This window comes from Tiliqua scincoides, chromosome 3 (genome assembly GCF_035046505.1).
Source record: "Tiliqua scincoides isolate rTilSci1 chromosome 3, rTilSci1.hap2, whole genome shotgun sequence".
Lineage (NCBI taxonomy): Eukaryota > Metazoa > Chordata > Lepidosauria > Squamata > Scincidae > Tiliqua > Tiliqua scincoides.
In genome coordinates, this window is record NC_089823.1 from 194,058,221 (window position 1) to 194,070,759 (window position 12,539).

Sequence of the window (12,539 nt, forward strand, 5' to 3'; positions counted from 1 at the left end):
TTTTGGCTGTTTAAGGGCATGCTTTATTTTTTAATACAGATGTGTTAAAATGTGTGTCAGCCTCCTTGTTTTCAACTGGGCATCAGGCAGTAACAGAACAATCCTGATGCATGGCTACTCGGAAGTAAGTCCCACTGTGTTCAATAATGGTTACTCCCAAGAAAGCATGTATAAGACGAGCCTGATCAAGGTGACCAGATGTCATAACCTCAAAAGAGGAAGGCACCCCAAGATGTAGGACATCCAAGAAAAATGAAGGACATGACAAAATAAAAGTTAAAAATACTCATATATTAATTTCATGTAGTTAATTGAAACACTATATTATCTATTATTAAATTTAAAACTATATGACATATAATTTATTAATTACAAGAAGGCTATGTGCTGCCTGCAGGGGCTGCTCACAAAGGAAAGGAGGACATTTAAGTTTTTTTCTAGGACATAAGGCTAAAAAAGAGGACATGTCCTGGAAAAAAGGACATCTGATCACCCTGAGCCTGATTTGCTTTGACGTGTGAAATTTGCATCCCAGAACTGTATTGGAAGACAAAAGGAGATAACATGCCCTGTTTAGCTGCAATTGCCTCTGTGGCAAATCTTTTGTTGTCGCTGTCTTACCTTTGGAGAGATTTTGAGATGCCTTTTCAAAACTATGTGTTTGTTGATAACCTTTGTAACTGTGTATAAAACGGGTGGCCAAACCCCGGCCCTGGAGCCACTTGCGGCCCTCAAAGCCTCTCAATGCGGCCCTCAGAGGGCCTCTAGTCTCCAATGAGACCCTTCTGTTTAAACAAGCCTTCTGAGTTCTTGGCCTTTTTAACATCTTTTTAACATCTTTTAATATTTTTTACAGGCCTGATTCTTTTATGACTTGCTGCTGCTCTATGCTCTTTTTACCTATTTTTTAATTCTGACTGCTGTTTTTTATATGTTAATATGTTTTTATTTGTTTTAAATTATATTTTTAATCTGTTGTAAGCTGCCTTGAGTCTTTTCAGGGAGAAAGGCGGGGTAAAAATAAAGTTATTATTATTATTATTATGAGCCTCTGGCCCTCTGGAGATTTGTTGGAGCTCACACTGGCCAGACGCAACTGCTCTCAGCGTAAGGGCAACTGTTTGATTTCTTGCATGAGCTGTGGAATTAGAGCTCCCTCCCATCTGATGGCAACCTTCAGTCTCAAAAGACTATGGTATAAGCCAGGGGTGCCCAAACCCCGGCCCAGGGGCCACTTGTAGCCCTCTCTATGTGGCCTCTCTCTATGTGGCCCTCAGGGAACCCCTAGCCTCCAATGAGCCTCTGGCCCTCTAGAGATTTGTTGGAGCCCACACTGGCCCGATGCAACTGCTCTCAGCGTGAGGGCAACTGTTTGGCTTCTCAAGTGAGCTGTGGGATGAGGGCTTCCTCCACTGCTTGTTGTTTCACGTCTGTGATGCAGTAGCAGCAGGAAAGGAAAGGCCAGCCTTGCTTTGTGCAAGGCCTTTTATAGGCCTTGAACTACTGCAAGACCTTCATTCATTCATATAAGTTCATCTTTAATATATTCATTTATGTAAATTTATTCAAATTTGAAATGTAAATTAATTCAGCCCCCGACACGGTGTCAGAAAGATGAAGTGGCCCTCCTGCCAAAAACTTTGGACACCCCTGGTATAAGCCTACAGCACCTGGTATTCCCAAGCAGTCTCCTATCCAAGTACTAACCAGGCCTGACCCTGCTTAGCTTCAAAGATCAGATAAGATCAGACACGCTTGCTGTTTCACTTCTGTAATGTAGTAGCAGCAGCAAAGGAAAGGCCAGCCTTGCTTTATGCAAGGCCTTTTATAGGCCTTGAGATATTGCAAGACCTTCATTCATTCATAGAAGTTCATCTTTAATATATTCATTTATGTAAACTTATGTAAATTTATTTAAAAATTTTTAAATAAAAATTAAAAAACTCTCGACACAGTGTCAGAGAGATGATGTGGCCCTCCTGCCAAAAACTGTGGACACCCCTGGTATAAAAGATGCCTTTTCAAAACTGTATTAGTGTGAGTTGCCCATACTTCATATCTCTCTAAGACAGTGGTTCTCACACTTTTAGCACTGGGACCCGCTTTTTAGAATGAGAATCTGTCAGGACCCACTGGACATGATGTCATGACCAGAAGCGACATCATCAAGTGGGGAAATTTTTAACAATCCTAGGCTGTAATCCTACCCACACTTACCCAGGAGTAAATCCTGCTGACTATCATTGTTAAAAGCATATACATAGTAGCCTGTTCAAAGTACAGATCTGTAACATTTTCCCAAATTCAGTCATATACCATGGCAGCATCAAGTCTAATAGATTAAAAATAAAATTTTGAAATGAATGGGGACCCACCTGAAATGGGCTCGCGACCCACAGTTTGAGAAACACTGCTCTAAAATAAATCTGCTTCTGCTTCTCAAGGATTAATCCTGGAATTAATGCATACAGATGTAAATGTAGTCATAAGGCTTTGGCATCTCAGTACAGTACATGCATACTTTGAGTCTCATCCATTTAACTTTCTTCACTTTGCTCTTTCAACCGCTTTCAATTATAACTACATTTCAAATTTTGTTCACTGTCCTCTTTCGTCCAATTTCAGCCAACCTTCCACAACATTCTTCAGTGGTCTTGTGTTTATTTTTCTTTTCTTTCTATTTAGGTTTCACACACACATTTGCATGTGTTATATTGTCAGTTATTTACATGTCTCCACAAGCAGCAAGATGCTGGTTTCCAAACGATGTTCACACCAGACTTCTGGAATATCCACACACAGATTCCTAATAAAACAAAGATGGCCACAGCAAACATTCAACATCAAAAAGATTCTGTATTAAATATCCAACTTCACCATGCTTGATTTTTGATACCCTTTTGCAAGCTCTTATGGTAACTGAAGCTCACAATCTCATGCCCACATATCTGGGCGAGTGAACTATACTGAATATAGACTTCTGATTATATGTGCATAGGATTGATCTGCCAAAGTTCTTCATCCTCCTGGGGTCTTGGCAATCTAACACAGACCATTCTTTTCAGTTATAACCACAAACAAATTGAAAATGGTATAAGTATTAAGTATTGGCAACCTTCAGTCTCGAAAGACTATGGTATCGCGCTCTGAAAGGTGGTTCTGGCACAGCGTCTAGTGTGGCTGAAAAGGCCAATCCGGGAGTGACAATCCCTTCCACACCGGGAGCAAGTGCAGTCTGTCCCTGGTCTGTCTCCCTGGCTATGGGCCTTCCTTCTTTGCCTCTTTGCCTCAGACTGCTGGCAAAGTGTCTCTTCAAACTGGGAAAGGCCATGCTGCACAGCCTGCCTCCAAGCGGGCCGCTCAGAGGCCAGGGTTTCCCACTTGTTGAGGTCCATCCCTAAGGCCTTCAGATCCCTCTTGCAGATGTCCTTGTATCGCAGCTGTGGTCTACCTGTAGGGCGCTTTCCTTGCACGAGTTCTCCATAGAGGAGATCCTTTGGGATCCGGCCATCATCCATTCTCACGACATGACCGAGCCAATGCAGGCGTCTCTGTTTCAGCAGTGCATACATGCTAGGGATTCCAGCACGTTCCAGGACTGTGTTGTTAGGAACTTTGTCCTGCCAGGTGATGCCGAGAATGTGCCGGAGGCAGCACATGTGGAAAGCATTCAGTTTCCTCTCCTGTTGTGAGCGGAGAGTCCATGACTCGCTGCAGTACAGAAGTGTACTCAGGACGCAAGCTCTGTAGACCTGGATCTTGGTATATTCTGTCAGCTTCTTGTTGGACCAGACTCTCTTTGTGAGTCTGGAAAATGTGGTAGCTGCTTTACCGATGCGTTTGTTTAGCTCAGTATCGAGAGAAAGAGTGTTGGAGATAGTTGAGCCAAGGTACACAAAGTCATGGACAACCTCCAGTTCATGCGCAGAGATTGTAATGCAGGGAGGTGAGTCCACATCCTGAACCATGACCTGTGTTTTCTTTAGGCTGATCGTTTTGAAAATGGTATACAGTATATTACATTTTATTTAAAGATAAAGATTATAAAGATTTTTTTAAAAAGTTGTATTCTAAAGGAAAAATGGCCTGGAGGTTGCAAAACTAATCTAAGCCTACAATCCTATCCTCAGTGAATTTTGTAACTTCCAAGTAAACGCGCGTAGGGTTGCTTTGTGAATGTTGCTGTGGCAAGCACTGCAAACAAAAGACTTACACGGGAGATGGGCAGCCTAATCCTTAAGCCACCAGCTCCGCCGGGTGCAGCAGTACCAAAACGGCCATCACTGCATCCAGCAGCACTGCCAAGGCCGCTGGAGGTTTTCTAGGGGAAAGGGACTTTCGTCCCCTTCTGGCCTGACATGGAGTTCAAGATCCAGTGGAGCAGAGCTCCACCGGTCCCACCCCCTCCTGCCCTGATTCTTCCCCCCTGCCCTCCCCTCCCTTGCCCCATTGTCCACTCTTCACCTTCCCCTGCCCCGATACTACTTACCACTGACTGGCACTGCTGGGGCGCCGGCTGGCCCTCTACGTGGCACTGATGCTCAGTGTTGATGGGCACTGGCCCAGCACCAGAAGCCTCCCCTCTTCGGGTGCTTCAGATGTGCCTTACGGCATGTTTGCTACACCCAGCGCTAGTGCCGGCGCTAAGGGTATTTAGGATTGGGCCCTAAGGTGCAGTTTTGTGCACACTTTCCTGGGAATAAGCCCCTTTGAATTTAGTAAGGAGTGATTTCTAAGTAATGTGTTTCTGACTCCACCGCAAGAATATCTGTTGATTTTGGAAGCTCCTTAAGGCTCTGAGAAACAACCACCAAAACAATTAATTTGTCTCCTGTTCCGAGAAACTGAACAGTGAGAGCATGCAGCAGCTTTTGTAGGAATTAATGAAGCTTCTAAATTTTAATAGGTGCTGAGAGAATGCCATTTCAAGAAGCATGATTCAGAATGTATAAATAGTTCCTCTGAGAGCACAACAAAAGCTTTGTCACTGTCTTGCTCAGCAGAGCCTGGGTACATGACAGTTTAATGGGTGTTTGGTGCAATAAATAGCCCATGCATGTCTGCCATGGAGCATGTGTTAGTTTGCCGGAGTTTCAGCCTTTTTGATCCTTTGCCTGTCTTTACTCTAAATTACTCATCAATCCTCAACAATAATTATTGATAACCTCCTAATAAGGTTCTGATGACGATAAAACATTGGCTCAGGTGAGGGTGGGGAGGGGAAAACTCTTAGGTGTGTGCCCGCTTATGTAATGAGATACATAAAAGTGTCTCTGAGTAGTGTTACCAAAAGTGCTCTGAGACACATGTATTAATGATGCACATGTTCCCCAGAACACGTGTTAAGGGACCTTTAGCCATTGGCTATGCTGTACCCACTTCCTAATCTGGTACCAGAGAAAGAGGGAGTCAGGGAGTCAGGAATAATGTAATTGAAACAAATATTAATACATAATCTAATTAACATTAATTAACATAATGTAGTTATTTAGCATAATGTAATTTACATTAATTAATGTAAATAAACACATAATGTAATGACAAAATAGGCTACGCAGGATGAGCTGCTGTAAGGTAAGTCTGTGGGGTTAGGTTCCAAAGAAAGAGCATCCACAGTGCAATGCAAGCAGAGTCACAGGAAGGTGGAGGAGGACCCAGTGCCGGGTCTGAGATGAGAGGCCCTCTGTGGCTCTGGACTGATTTAGTAATTTCAGTCCTGTGGCAGCTGAGAACTGTGGCTCAGCACAGGAGCACCTTAATGCTGCACAAGGCAGGTATAGTGCCCAAGGAATCCAGGACAGGCATACACCTGGGCTTGGAAAGAGAGGGGTAGATAGAGAGCACCTTGCTCATTTTTCACCCATTTTGAATCTGTTTAGCATCCCAGAAGCTTCTGCAATGCCTCAGCATCCCAAGCTGATGAGTCATCCAGATGGGGTTGCTGTTCTTCTTTGTTGTATATTGTTTAAAAATATTCTTCTGGGTCAGGTGTGCGGGGGGGGGGGGCAGGGCGGAGAAGGGGGGTGAAACAGCATGTGGGGGCGGAATACTGGGGGTTGCTCTGGGCACAGGGACTCCCAGGAACGCCTCTGATTGCGCGGTTAATCCAGGAGCAAGTTTCCTAAGGAGACTTCTTTTGGCTGGCTGTTTAATTTTGAGTGGTGGTAGCGAAGGCTAGCCTTCCCCAGTGCAATCCCAGTTTACTCAGTTAAAGGGTGAAGGGTGGTAGATGCCATCACTAACCACTAGGCATTAAACCTGTTTTGCAGTGTCTTCCTCTACTGCATTGAACCCCCCCCCCCAAAAAAAAAAAAAAAAAAAAAAAGGAATGAAAGCCTTTTTCAAGGCTGGGCAATCAAGGTTGAATAGCCACTGGCACATTAGTATAAGGCAGCATTTCTCAAAGAGTGGGTCATGATCCACAAGTGGGTTGCAACCATATTTTTGGTGGGTCACAGAACACTACCCATTACCCTGCCAAAACTTCTGGTCTGCTGAACTTTTACTTTGTTTAGCGTGTGCTACAGTTTTTGGCTTGCTCCGGGCTTCTTTGCATTGTGTTCTGATGAAAACACACTGTCAATGAGAACGCAACAAGGCTGCGCACCGGGCTGAGGACTGGTGGCGGGCTTTTTGCATTAAAAAACATGCAAAAATTCAGCAACCTGGGAGTTCCTTTGGTGACATGATGATATCACTACCAACATATCTGAGTTGCTGGTCCCCATGCTGAAGGTGAGTTGCAGGGTGGAAAAGTTTGAGAACCAGTGGTATAAGGCATCAGATGGGGGAAGATACTATAAGCAGGTTCTTTCAGTTTCTAGGTCCCCTCAGAAGTAGTCCCACTTCAGCCAGTCATTCAGTGAGGCTGCTGGAGCCATGCCATGAATTTCTCTGGGATGGCTAGGAACCGCTTCCCCCCTGATTTCTCCCCTCATTTGTCCAGGGAAGAATCCTCCCCTCCCTGGGCTTCTGTAGTCAATAATAAGGCAAGAACCCCCTTGGTTCCTCCTGCATCCAATGATTATCTGTTCCTTCCTTCCTATCACAGATGGGCAAAAAGCCCACTCCTGCCTCCCCCTTCTATTCATTGCTGGAGGAAAACATTAACCCTTCCTTGCCTCATGGCTGGGATTCTCTGCTGCTCAGCTGGTCTGAATGATGGCCCCATGAGGTTTTACACCGTGTGAAAGCAGTAAGCAAGCACACCCAGATGCAGGCAGACTCGAGTCAGCATGTGTGGGGATAAGTGCCAAGTCAGGGGGCCTCTGACCCAAGTGTTTTTCCTAGTCTTCCATATACATGAGTCAATGAGTCACTGAAAAATGTGCATTTTCGCAACTTGAGCCCTCATCCCTGATCATAACTGTGCAAATGTGAGTACATCGCTTGCCATGTAATTGATTGCAAATTCTCTGGTTCAGCAAAGTGCTTTTCTGTGTGACTATATAACACCATGGAGCTCTAATTACATTTTGAGGTCTAAAGGTAAACATGTAATAACCATTATAAGAATGTTTAAAATGAGTTCACAGGAATAAAAATCTTGGTTTACTGAGATCAAAGTCTAGAGCAAAAACATTTCAACAGTCTTGATAGAGTTGTCTATCTATAAGCTTGTTCATGTGCAGTGAAGATCTGTTAAGTATTAAGTACTTTTTAAAAACAGCTTAGAGCAACCCCAGTCTATTATGTTAATTATTGTCTAATTGGATGCTGCTGAAGCCCTGGAGTATGTGATATCCTTAATTATGTTGCTTAGGGCAAAACTGCTTTTGCTTGCTGTTAGTAGCTGAAAGAAAAAATTAAAAATAATTGAGAAAGAAAAGCACATTTGTAATTAAGAGCAAATTCATGCATACTTCATCATAAGCCAACAGATAAGTCTGTGTGGGTGAATGAATTCTTGTATTGTTTATCTCACAGCTTGTGTTGTGCTGCATATTGAATTGGTGCAGACATGAATTATAAATAAAATGTGCAAGAAAGAGAAGCATAGCAAAAATGACAAAAGTATGCATTTTCTGGCAATTTGTAGTCTGCATTCATTTTGTGTTAGAGTTCTAGAGTTAGAATAGACAAAAGAAAGACAAAAGAAAATATTTCTTTATCCAGAGTGTAATTAGTCTGTGGAATCCTTGCTACAGGATGTGGTGATGGTGTCTGGCCTAGATGCCTTTGAAAGGGGATTAGGCAGATTTCTGGAGGAAAAGTCCATCACGGGTTACAAACCATGATGGTTATGTGCAACCTCCTGATTTTAGGCTACCTCAGAATGCCAGATGCAAGGGAGTGGCACCAGGATGCAGATGTTGTGCATGACTCTCCTCTCTCTTGCTGTTTCTGTCCCTGCTCTCAAGCAGTTCGTCCCACCCTCTCCATGATGGGACGGGGCAGCAGGGAAGTATTAAAGGTAAACTCCCATGCGTGCGCACACCAGCAGCTCCGTTTTCCTCAATGCTGCACCTGACACATGTATCAAAAAGACTCGAGACTTGAGCCTTTTTGAGTCATGAAACCTCTCTGGGGGACTTGGAAAGTCCAGCTGTTAGGACTCATTTTTGAGTCAAGTGGGGGTGGGGGCAGAGACTCTTGACTTGAGGCAAGCGGCGCTAGACTTGCTCATTGCTGTTAATTCCCCGTTAATTTGTCAAGCCCTGTCCTTGCAGAGAGCAGAGCTTTGATTACTAGTTTCCATTCAATTATTTCATTTCTTTTAAAACCACATTATTTCACTATAAGGAAGAAAAGGAAAACAGAGAGGAAACCAGTAATTAAGGAACAATACATTAGCACGTCACTGACACCATGCTGTGCTAAACAGGAAGCAGTTAAGACGCAAAGGAAGCTATTCTTTCAAGAGGTGTGTGCTGAATTGGAGCACACCACCCTTTTAGTAAAGCCCTTATTTGTGTTGAATATGAGCCATTAACGGTCACAATGGCTTAGCAATTTCTGCACTTCTGCCACTGCGACCTGTAAGTACTCTGCAGGAGCTTAACTAAGGAAATGTATTGGCAGTACCAGTACTGGTAATGGCAGCAGCGCAGGAAGGATTGTCATGATCAGTGGAAGCTTTTGATTTTGAATAGATAGTTGGGGTGTGTGTGTGTGTGTGTGTGTGTGAGAGAGAGAGAGAGATGACTGAAGACAAGCGAAAGTTCAGAGGCAGCTGAAGATAGCAGACCACCCAACTTCAACCAAAGGCCAAGCTCCAGAGATGACAAGCTGATCTCCAGTTGTAATAAACTGAGCACAAAGCAAATAAAAAGTTGCATGACCAATGGACATTTGAAAGCAGCAGAACATAAGGAACAGCATAAGGAATATCAGCACAAACTGTACAGGATGTCATATACCAAGAGATGAGCTCCATCTGGTTGGGCAGAGGGAGTGAGAACACATTGAGTTGGTAGTGGTCGAGGGGAGGAGGTTCTGAAGGAGCAGAGAGCTGGAGAAGAAGGGTGAAAGGGGAACACAGCAGACCAATGCAGTGGAGATTGCTGGCCCAAGACAGAAGCAACATGCACACATCAGAACTCTAGCCTCAGACTGTACCTTGCTGGAGTTGGCTATTCCAGTTGTATGCCTGAGTGGTATGCTTGGATAGAGACAAATTAGCCAAGTAGCACACAAAAAAACCTTACAGTTTTCTGTAATCAAGATAGATCTCCTTTATAAGGTCAGCACCGCTGTCACAAGGCTCTGAAACAGTGACTAAGAACTTCTCTATAAGATTCCAGGGTTGGACTAGAGCTTTATCTCCTCTAGGCCAGCGATGACAAATTTTACATAACAGGATCCAAGGGCAACCCACTGGGTTTTGTTTGCAACAGTTCATTGGTCAAGCCTACCCATGTGACAGTAGTTGGGTGGATGTCCTTGGGGCTGAGCTCAGTTTCCTGCCTTTGGATTAGTCAATAGAAAAAGTAGAATCGGAATCCCCAAAATCCCATAACAAGAGTCAGGTGGGTTGAAAAAGTGCATATATTGTTCTAGCAGTTGCTGGGTCAATGTGGCTCACTGGCACACCTGACCAGGAGATGAACAATGGAACTGAAGCCAGCACAAGTGTTTTTCTAGATAGGTTCAGTTTAAGTAGTCTTTGCCTATACTTTCAAGCATTTGATTTTGCCTATGTCTTTGTACTTTTTTTTTTATTAAATAAACCAAACTTGTTTTTAAGACCCTACCTGCCTATTTCACTCAGTCAAGTGCCTCCCTGCTCCCTGACATATCATTTATGACTACTGCCTACAAAGTCTTTGAATGTGTGTCTGAATACACAGAGGAGTTGGCCTGGTCTGTTGGCTCTGCTTTTCTCTTTCTACAACCAATTTCACTGCTGGGAGAAGCCCAAGTTAAAGACTGGAGTTTCTTTCTAACAGGAAAGAAGTTTCTAACAGTTTCAAGAAGATGAAAATCCTCTCTAGCACTAGCAAATTTACACTCCATGAACTAGGTTGGGACAGGACAACGACAGATTGCTGTGCCTTACCTCAGCTTTTCCTCTGAGGAAACCGCTTGGGGGAACCAGGTGAACACGATGTGTTTTGGGAGTCTGGTGACTCCCTGATCACTGGAAGGTGGAAGCTCCTAATTAAAAGCCAGTAGTCCTGAAAAACCTCAGTAATGCTTTGGCAGTCCACATGGGTCTAATTGGCACAGCAACTACATCTAAAGCGAGAAAAATAGCTGTAGATCAGGTCTAAAAAAATAAGATGAGAAGAGGTCACAGAAGACACTGGGATACAACAAGCTGTCAACACCTCCATTTGGATTCTACCAAAATAATGAGTGAACCATTTCAGACTACACAGCTAGAATGCACTCAACCTAAAATGAAATGCACACTGATTAACCCAACCTATTAGCCTAGCATGTATAGCCTTCTCCAACAGATCTCTGTTTGCTTCCAAATATGATCAACAGCAACATTTCTTAATGCTGTTCCTCTGATATGCCACTTGCTCCAACGTTCTCCATGGACGTATCGCTGGAAGTAGCTGGCGATGACTCATTACCAGTTACTTCTAGGTTCTGAGACCACAACAGGAGCTTCCAATGGCAGTAAAAGGCTCAGGGCTTTTTTAAGCACATGAAAACTGTGCTGGAGCTCTGCCCACTGGGCTCAGCCTCCTACCGCTGTTGAAAGCTCCTGTCATGCTCTTGCTGCCGGACAAACAGTGCAGCACATACTGTCCAAAACTGCCCAAATACCACCAGTGGTACACATACAACTGGTTAAGAATCTCTGATCTACAGCATTGCATGTATCCAGTGTTGTGTTAATGAAACATACCACACTTACCACTGCAGGAAGTTAAAGCCAACATGATAGAGATTAGTGATCCAGAAAAAAGTGATCTCTGCCTTGATTCAAACTTTGCAGTTTAAATCTCTCTATGACTTTGCAGCTGCTCCATTCAAGACTGATGTCTGATTCAGTGGGAAGTAAAGTCTCTGGAAAACTGAATGGGAGAAGATCTGTTTGATATGAAAGATGTGGGATGAAAACTGAACCTCTCTCAAATGGGCAGGATTGTAAGGGGTTTCCATAAGTTCTGAACCTGCAGAATTTCATATGCTCACCACAGCATCTGCTTCTATTCTACAAATCATACAATTCCTGGGATATATTGAGACAGTTCTCATTCAGGGAATCAAGAGTGCTATTTTAACTCTTTGGGTCCATGCAATACAAATGTGCAGGTTTATCTTAAAAATGGATTCCCTATGTTTTCTCCCACTAGGCCAGGGACTTGAAGCAGCATACAAAACTCAGTTAAAAACAATCCATTCAATTAAAAAAACTCATCATCAACAAAGACAACAGCACTCTACTGATATAAGCTGCAACACCATAAGAAAGGCAACAATATCAATCCAAGAAAGCCGAGAAAATACCTGCTAAAATAACCAAGCGTTTGATAAGTGGCAAAAAAGAGTTGCAAGAGGATTAGGGAAAGGTAGGGAGTTCCATGGGTGGGAAAGGGTGGGATTAGGGAAAGGGTGGGATCACGAACCAAGACAGACACCCTCCCTCCCAGATTTAAATGGACAGATAGATCTGTGTGGAGGGATGTGGTTTCACTCTCTGTTGTTTCTCTGCTGGTCCTGGCAGCTTACAATGGCCACTGCAAGATGTGCAAGGTTCACAGCAGGGTTCCTATAGTGAATACAGGAAGACACCACCCACCTTTTCCCAGGACAGCACTCCCAGCTGTGCACAGCCATATGTCGGGGTAACAGCTCTGTGAATGGGACCTTCGTTAATCAGATATAGCACATCCTTGAATTTTACACCTGTCCTACAGAACTCACAATGCAGGCACAGGTCACAGAGAAAGTTGGTAGCAGGGTACCCAATGTCAGGAACATTTCAGTGTTTTGATAATGCTGAGAAACATATATGGAACATTCATTCTCAAAGGCTGACCCAGGTAGACAGCTACAAACAAGCTCATCTCCTTTAGTAAAGAAAGAAGCATGCATCAAAAATGCCATTGTATTCTGTATGTTACAAACTTTTAGCTGAA